General features: G+C 39.1%; 1 pseudogene; it reads left to right on the top strand.

Moving 5' to 3' along the window:
- The first annotated feature begins 5,597 nt into the window (after positions 1-5,597).
- LOC100484946 lies at positions 5,598-6,360 on the top strand (annotated as a pseudogene).
- The last annotated feature ends 1,219 nt before the right edge of the window (positions 6,361-7,579 follow it).

The following is a 7,579-nucleotide window of genomic DNA, read 5'->3' as shown; positions in this document are numbered from 1 at the left end:
TAACCGCCATGCCACCCAGGCGCCCCATACTATTGCTTTTTTCTAGATGCCCTTTCTCTCTATCTCTGCAGATATCCTGTACCTTTCTTCAAAGTCCAGCCAAATACAGCTTCCTCTGAGCAGTCCCCCTTGATTTCATGACTACCACATACGAGAGATGGAATACAGAGAAATACTGGGTGTTCTGGGATGGGGCACTGGGAAAATTGGAATGGAGCTACAGGATTGGCTGAGTTTTGCACACGGAAGTTATACACCTGACTTCTTTCTCATGAATGGGAAACTGCAAGAGTTGTAAAGAAAGTAAATTCAAAAAGTACTTAACCCTGAATGTCTTGGTCAAAGTAACTGTATTTGGAACAGAGGTATGGTAGATCTGCCTGGACAGGAAAGGGGACTAGAGGAGAGGAGACAGAATGGATAACTTCAACTGCGCAGTAAGGGAATTGGATAGTTTACATTCACTTAGGGGCCTTTCTTTATCCAAGTGGAGAACGAAATAGACAACTACCTTGCTCAGTGGGTCTAGCGCCTGTGCTGGGGAACGAGGAACACGGAGAAGTTAGATCAACGTTGGCAACAACGTCTGAGAGGGCTGAGGGGCTAAGTGTGGAGCTAATAAGTGACAGAGTTCTAACTCTGGATTCAGGAACTTCAAAATCTATGGTAGTTTTCTGTAAGTGTGTTACCTGTCTTACCAATAAGAATTTGTATCTCTTGCGAACTCTCTAGATGATTGTGGTGAAGTTTAAGAACTACTGGTCCACTCTACTGGATATGTGTATGTGGTGACTATCTACACTTGAACAAATCCTTGTAGCCACCTTCCATTCAACAGCTAGTAGAAATTACACAAACTAATGTCCTACATTGGAACAGATAATACATATTTGGAAGCACAAAAAGGACTCTCATGACTGAAGTTAGGCATTTTCTTCTACGTTTCATCTTCAGCAGTTTACATAAGATAGTCAGTCAGCCCATCAACAAATACTGAAAGCTTCTGACATATTTGCTATCACAAGATAATGGCATTGATAATTTGTTGTTTTAAGTCTCTGACAATTAAAAAATGGCTAAAACACTGCTTCCCCCCCCCCGCCCGTAATGAGATAGAACCACAGAAGTGACTTAAAAATCATTGAATTCCATCATTTTATTCTGGAGACATGGAATTGACTAAAGCCCAGAGAGATCAATGACTAATATGCTTCAAGTGTCTAAACTGTGGAGTGACACAGCCAGTGACTAGATTTCTTTCCCATCAGTCCTCTACTATCTTACATGTGTCAAGAATTAGTGAATATTCTGACAGTGCACATCTGTGGAAGCACCAAACTTGCTGACTTCAGTGCCATATACATAGTGGTGCTGAGATGGGTGTATAATTTCAGAAATTCACATCAATGTACATTTTGCAAAGCCTTCACATAAGATCAGGAAATAGGAAACTCTTTGCCATATACTTTTATACTAATATGCGCTCTCTGGGTATAAAATTAATCACCACACTATCAAAAATCAATTGCTAAATTATCTTGCAAGCTAAGAAATACAAACCATTAAGTTTAGTAGATGAGTACACTCTCCAGGTGATACTTATTCTCCTCGTTTGACAATTGACTGGTCACACCTGCTTTCTTTTCCATAATACACACATGGAATTATCTTATATAGAAAAAGGCCCACCAGACATTCAATTAACCCAGATGTCACACATCTGTTGCTATCTCTATAAATGCGGCGATTTGCTGGTAATTACTCTTCCGATAACAATCAAAAACTTCACACCTCTTTTTTTATTGTGATAGTCTCTTGCTTCCTCCATCCAAACTGCCTCAATGACTTTGTTTGTGATCCAAAGATTCCAGAACATATCCAACTATTTCAGATCTCGCAAATGGACTTGTAAACAAGTCTGGCATCTACATTTAGTGATTTGGAAACTTACACGGTATCAGAGTATTCTATAAAATTTCAAAATAAGAACCCAGGCTAGCTAATAAGGGTCTAAAGTTGTTATTCTAGTCTAAACAGGACTATAAACTTGCTATGAGAACATTAAGTAAATTGTATTATTGCTTTGTACCTGAATTTTCTAATCTGTAGTATGTGCAGGAAGACTGGGCTCTTCATTCTACTTTACAGAATTTTTGGAGCATATGATTGCTATGGTCTGAATGCTTCTGCCCTCCATTCCAAAAATTCATATGTTGTTAATGTAATGCCCAAGGTGATGATATTAGGATGAGAGATCTTTGGGAGCTGATTAAATCGTGAGGGCCAAGCCCCCATGAAGGGGATTAATTCCCTTATAAAAGAGGCCCCAGGGGGTTCCTGGGTGGCTCAGTCGGTTAAGCTTCTGCCTTCAGCTCAGGTCATGATCTCAGGGTCCTGGGATCACACCCCACATCAGGCTTCCTGCTGGGCGGGGCATCTGCTTCTCTCTCTACCTCTGCCCCTCCCCAGCTTGCTCTTGCTCTCGCTCTGGCACTTGCACTCTCAAATAAAATCTTAAAAATAAAAAAAAAAAGAGGCCTCAAAAATCTAGCTCACCCCTTCCACCATGTGAAGATACAAGAAGTCTGCAACCCAAAAGTTCCTCACCTAACCATGCTGGCTTTCTGATCTCAGACTTCAACTTCCAGAATTGTGAAGAAAAAAAAATTAGGTTCTCTAAAAGCTGCTTGGTCTGTGGTATTTTGTTAGAATAACCCAAAATGGCTATGACAATGGTTATATAAATTTCCTGGGGCATTAACCATGTCGTGGTAATAGCTTCTCCTTGATTTGAAATATACAAATCTGGTAGCACAGATGTTTTTCTTAATAATAAATGTTACCATTTATTTACATAGCACTTACTATTATTCAAAAGGGTTCAAACATAAGGCATTAAGTACCTGCTATGTTCCAGACACTGTGCTAAGTACTAGAACTATAAAAAGGACTAAAAAAGGACTAAAACCTAGTCCCTTGCTTTGGGGGTCTCTGAAGCAGCCCCATAAATAAAATATCTCTTTCCTGCTCAAATTCTGAGCCAACTGTATTGTCCTTTGTAGAACATAGAAGTAAGTTAGGTAGATAGCAAAATACTAACTTCATTTCTCATAAAACAGATATTCAAGAATCTGATGCTTCTAAAGCCAAGGAGATTTCATAATCTGAATCCCAGAACTACTACTTAACCATTTAGCAGATTAGGACAGGAAAAACTGTCCCTGGAGAACAGGGATGTCTATATGCTCCCTGTAGGCAGCTGTTCCCAAGGACGCAGGGCAGAGGAAAAGGCTTCACTATGGACACTTAATTTCTGCATCCAAAATCACCAAATAATTTACTCCTCTCCCATCCTCAGTAAATAATGAGTAAGGAATAGAGGCCAGGTGTGTTACACTAATGGATGTTCTTCCATCTGGAAAGAACTACCAGGAGTGGAGAGGAAGCACTCCCCTACCCTAACACCTGCCCTCAAGGACTTCATCTCATTGATACAGAAACCTGAGAGCTAAATAGAGATGTTTTGTCTGTATTATATAAGAGCCAGCTGAGTTCTAGAAGAGTCACATAGCTAGGTTAGAAATCAAGAGAATATCTCAATTCTTTATGGTATGAATTTGGACACTGTTACCAATGCAATTAGACCATGGACTTGTCTATACCTACATTTTTTTCTCTTGCAAGTGAGACATGGGCTTGGATTCCAAATGGTTTTGTGACTATCTAAGGTTTTGACAAAAGCATCTATCATCTTGTGTATAGATGTGGTTGTTTTCTAATTTGAATCTTCTACCATAAAAGCAGGTAAGACAAAATAAATTGAATGCCACTATTGTAACGTTATAGAGAGTTATAGAGAAAGCAGCCAGGCAAAAGTGAGACAAACAGATAAGGAAGACAAAATAAAACCAGGTGGTTATCTAATGCTCAATATGAGAAAGAATGCTTAATTTTGTCAACTGGCACTGTGTTTCTATAATAGTTTTGAGTCACTACTGCTTACTAAGCATCTGGTATATACAGTTCTGGTTAAGCACTACTTATGTACATGATGTCATTTAATTTTCACAACAAATGTACAAAGACATTCTCTTTCTTCAGATAGGAAAACACTTATTTAGATCAAGTGACTTGTCCAATTTCACGTCATCCTTAATATGTGGTAGTGTCAGAATTTGAACCCAAGACTTCTGACTCCAGAGCCCACACTCTTAACCAGTACATTCTACTGGTCTGTCAGCTAAGAGCATACATTGAGTTACCTCTGAAGGCGACACATCCAGTGAGGGACAATAAAATACATCTAAGAGAGCAGTTTTATTTCCAAGCTTATAATACAATTACGTACATATGACACAAATATTTATAAGGCTTTAAAAAAAGTTTACAGTGCACAGGTGAGCACAAATAAACCTATTAGCGAGCACAGGACTCCTGAGAGGAGCTGAAATGAAAAAGTGATAAAAAACAAGAGTTGAGCTCACAAGCACGTGCTAAAAGTCTGAGCCATTTAAAGATGGGGTAAGCTGCCTCAGTAGTAAATTCTCATCGTGTGAGGGGCTTCCTACGCAGGCCGGATGGACAAACACTTCGTAGATCAAACTGGGTTGTTTAAATGGCATCTAAAGTTCCCCTAATCCTGAGATTCTGTGATTTAGTCCATTTATTTTGAATAGCCATTGTGCACCAAGTGCTGGGATAAGGTCCTCTCACTAAGGAGAATAAGCCATACGTTCGAGGAGACTGCAATCGAGAGGGGAAATAGCACAAACCCAGAAATGTAGAATGAAGTGTGATATGGCATGGGAGCAAAAAAGATCTACACCTAACTCAAACCGGAAAGGGGAATTAAAAAGGGAAATCAGACGTTTCTTAGAGGTGATGCCTAAACTAACCCTTGAAGGAAGAGTAAAAATTAGCCAGGTGTTCCAGCTCCCTATTGCAATGTAACAAAGTATTTTTAATACTTGAAACAATCATGTCTTAGAATTTGGGTACTTACTTAGCAGCTGGGCTGGTTGGTAGGATGCAAGACAGTTTCACTCACATGCCTGGTACCTTGAAGGAGATGGCTTTAAAGCATAGTCTCTCTCTGCTAGAACCTTCCTTCTTTCCATGAAGTCTCAGGGCTTCTCCATAAGATCCCTCCGGCAGGGCAGGTGGATTCTTAACAAGGTGGCTCAAGGCTCCAGGAACTACTGCCCCGAGAGATCAAGGTGGATGCTCCAAGGCTTCTTATAACAGCCTTAGAAGTCAGGCAGTATCACAGCCAACACAATTTATTGGTTACACATGAGTCAGTGTGGGAGGGAACACATAAGTGTGTAAACACCAGGGAGGTGTGGTTTATTTGAGACTATCATGGAGACTGGTTACCATACCACGCTAAGAGGTTTGGAGATTCTGATGGTATAATTTTCCGCTAAAAGGAATATCATGCACAAAGGCGATGGTACATGTAAGAATAAATCCTGAGAAACATCAGGCTGCCACTGTTACCAGCACAGCGTGTGAAAGGGAACAGAGGGGAGATCCGCTCTGCACTTAGCTGCCAAATCCCGAGTCCTGGGCCCCACATAGATGACCTTAAACCAGAAATGAGGACGTGTGCCAACAGCCTGTTAGAACATGTGGACCACTCTGAAGTTCTGGGCATGCACAGACATGCCTTAGCCAAAAGTATTAAAAAGGCATTATCAGGAACTGGCACTGAAGTGGCATCCAGATAAAAATCGTGAGAATAAACAAGCAGCAGAGAGAGAATTCAAACAAGTAGCTGAGGTATACGAGGTGTTATCAGATGCTAAAAAATGAGACCTCTATGACGAATATGGCGAAGAAGGATTAAATGGTGAAGGTGGAAGTCATTTTGACAGTTCATTTGAGTTTGGCTTCACCTTCCATAACTCAGACGATGCCTTCACGGATTGTGTGTGTGTGTGTGTGTGTGTGTGTGTGTGTAAGAGACTGGTTTCTATTCAACTTCTTTGAAAACCCACTTGTGGACTTTTGGGGGGCTCACAGACGTCCCCCATAGAAGCCAAGGCAGAGAAATGTTTTTCACTGCCTTCAGTGGATTTCCATATTTTGAAGGGAATTTGCTCCTTTTAATATAGGATTTACATTCTCAGGTTCACTAGGTCATGGAAGCCTCATTTCATTCTCTTCCATGTCATTTGAGGATAGTTGGGTGGGCAGCTTCAAATCTGTATCAACTTTTACTAAAATTGTTAGTGGCAGGAAAATCATTACAAAGAGAATTGTTGAAATGGTCAAGAAAGAGTAGAAGTTGAAGGCAGCCAGTTAAAGTCCTTAACAATAAATGGTAAGGAGCAGCTGCTATGCTTGGATAACAAGTAATTCAATGCAACCAATTAATACAAAAGTTAACTATAACAAGCACCATTTGAGGATTAGTAGGAAACTTTTTTTTTTAAGATTTCAAATGAACTTGACTTTCAGTATAACTGTACCTAATCTTAAGTATTCATAACCACAACTCATGGTAGCCCATATTTGTCAGACTTTTGAGTTTATTGTTGGAGCCTCTTAGGACTATTTTTTTTTTGTCTTTAAAATTGTTGTAAATCTTTGTGTCTCTATTAAATGTAATCCAAGGTGGCCATGACTCTTTCATGCATTAATACCAGCATGGATCTATTTTCTCAATGTGTTTGCAATGTGAGACAAGTAGTGTCAACCTGCTGTGTAGTTCATATTGCCTGGATGAATCTTCCACAACAATAATTTCTTTTTTTTCAGTATTTAGTAGTGAAAGATATTAATGTGTTATAGTAATACATTTCTGGTTTAATATAAATTGAGGATGCTTTCTAATTGTGTATGAATGCTGGCAAGTTAGTAAATTTTGACAATTGTTTAAATATATAATGTTAAACTTAGGCTTAAAAAAGTAAACCTGGTAAACTGGGTCTTTGTCTTTTGCTATATATATATTTAAAAAAAGAAATGTGAATGTGCATTTGGTGCATTGAAAAAAAAAAAGTCCTGAGAAACACCAAGCCACAAAACTGTAAACTGTGTAAACCATAACTGTGTTATGGTTAAGAGTGCAGGCTCTAGAATTAGACTTTGGAGCCAGTTATTCTCCATTGCAGATTTTGTACCCTAGAACTAAACTGTCCAAGGTTATTAAATTTAAGTTAAGTGATTGAATTATTTAAATTAAAAGTTCAGTTGTCTGGTTTCACCTCAATCACAGTGGCTACATTTCAAGTGCTCAATAGCCACATGTGGCTAGTGGCTACCATATTGAATAACACAAACATAAAACATCCCCATCACAGAAAGTTCTCATGGACAGCAGTGTGCTTGACGGTCTTTTAATAGACTTTCATTTAACTAACTTGCCTCATTAACGCTGTATTCCCATTGCAAAACTTATCAATTGATACATAAGACATACTGAAATTCATGGGTAACCACACATTTTGTCACCCCCCAGTTTAACTGCTTATAAAAAGCCAGTTGTGTTTGTTCCCAAACTTGTGTATTCCAGTTTACTTACATTGCAATTACATAACTTAGTTTAATTTGTCAACAGATAAAATACAGATGG

This window comes from Ailuropoda melanoleuca, chromosome X, assembly GCF_002007445.2.
Source record: "Ailuropoda melanoleuca isolate Jingjing chromosome X, ASM200744v2, whole genome shotgun sequence".
Taxonomy (NCBI): Eukaryota; Metazoa; Chordata; class Mammalia; order Carnivora; family Ursidae; genus Ailuropoda; species Ailuropoda melanoleuca.
The sequence above is the reverse complement of the archived record's forward strand: the minus strand, read 5'-3'. Positions and strand labels throughout refer to the sequence as shown.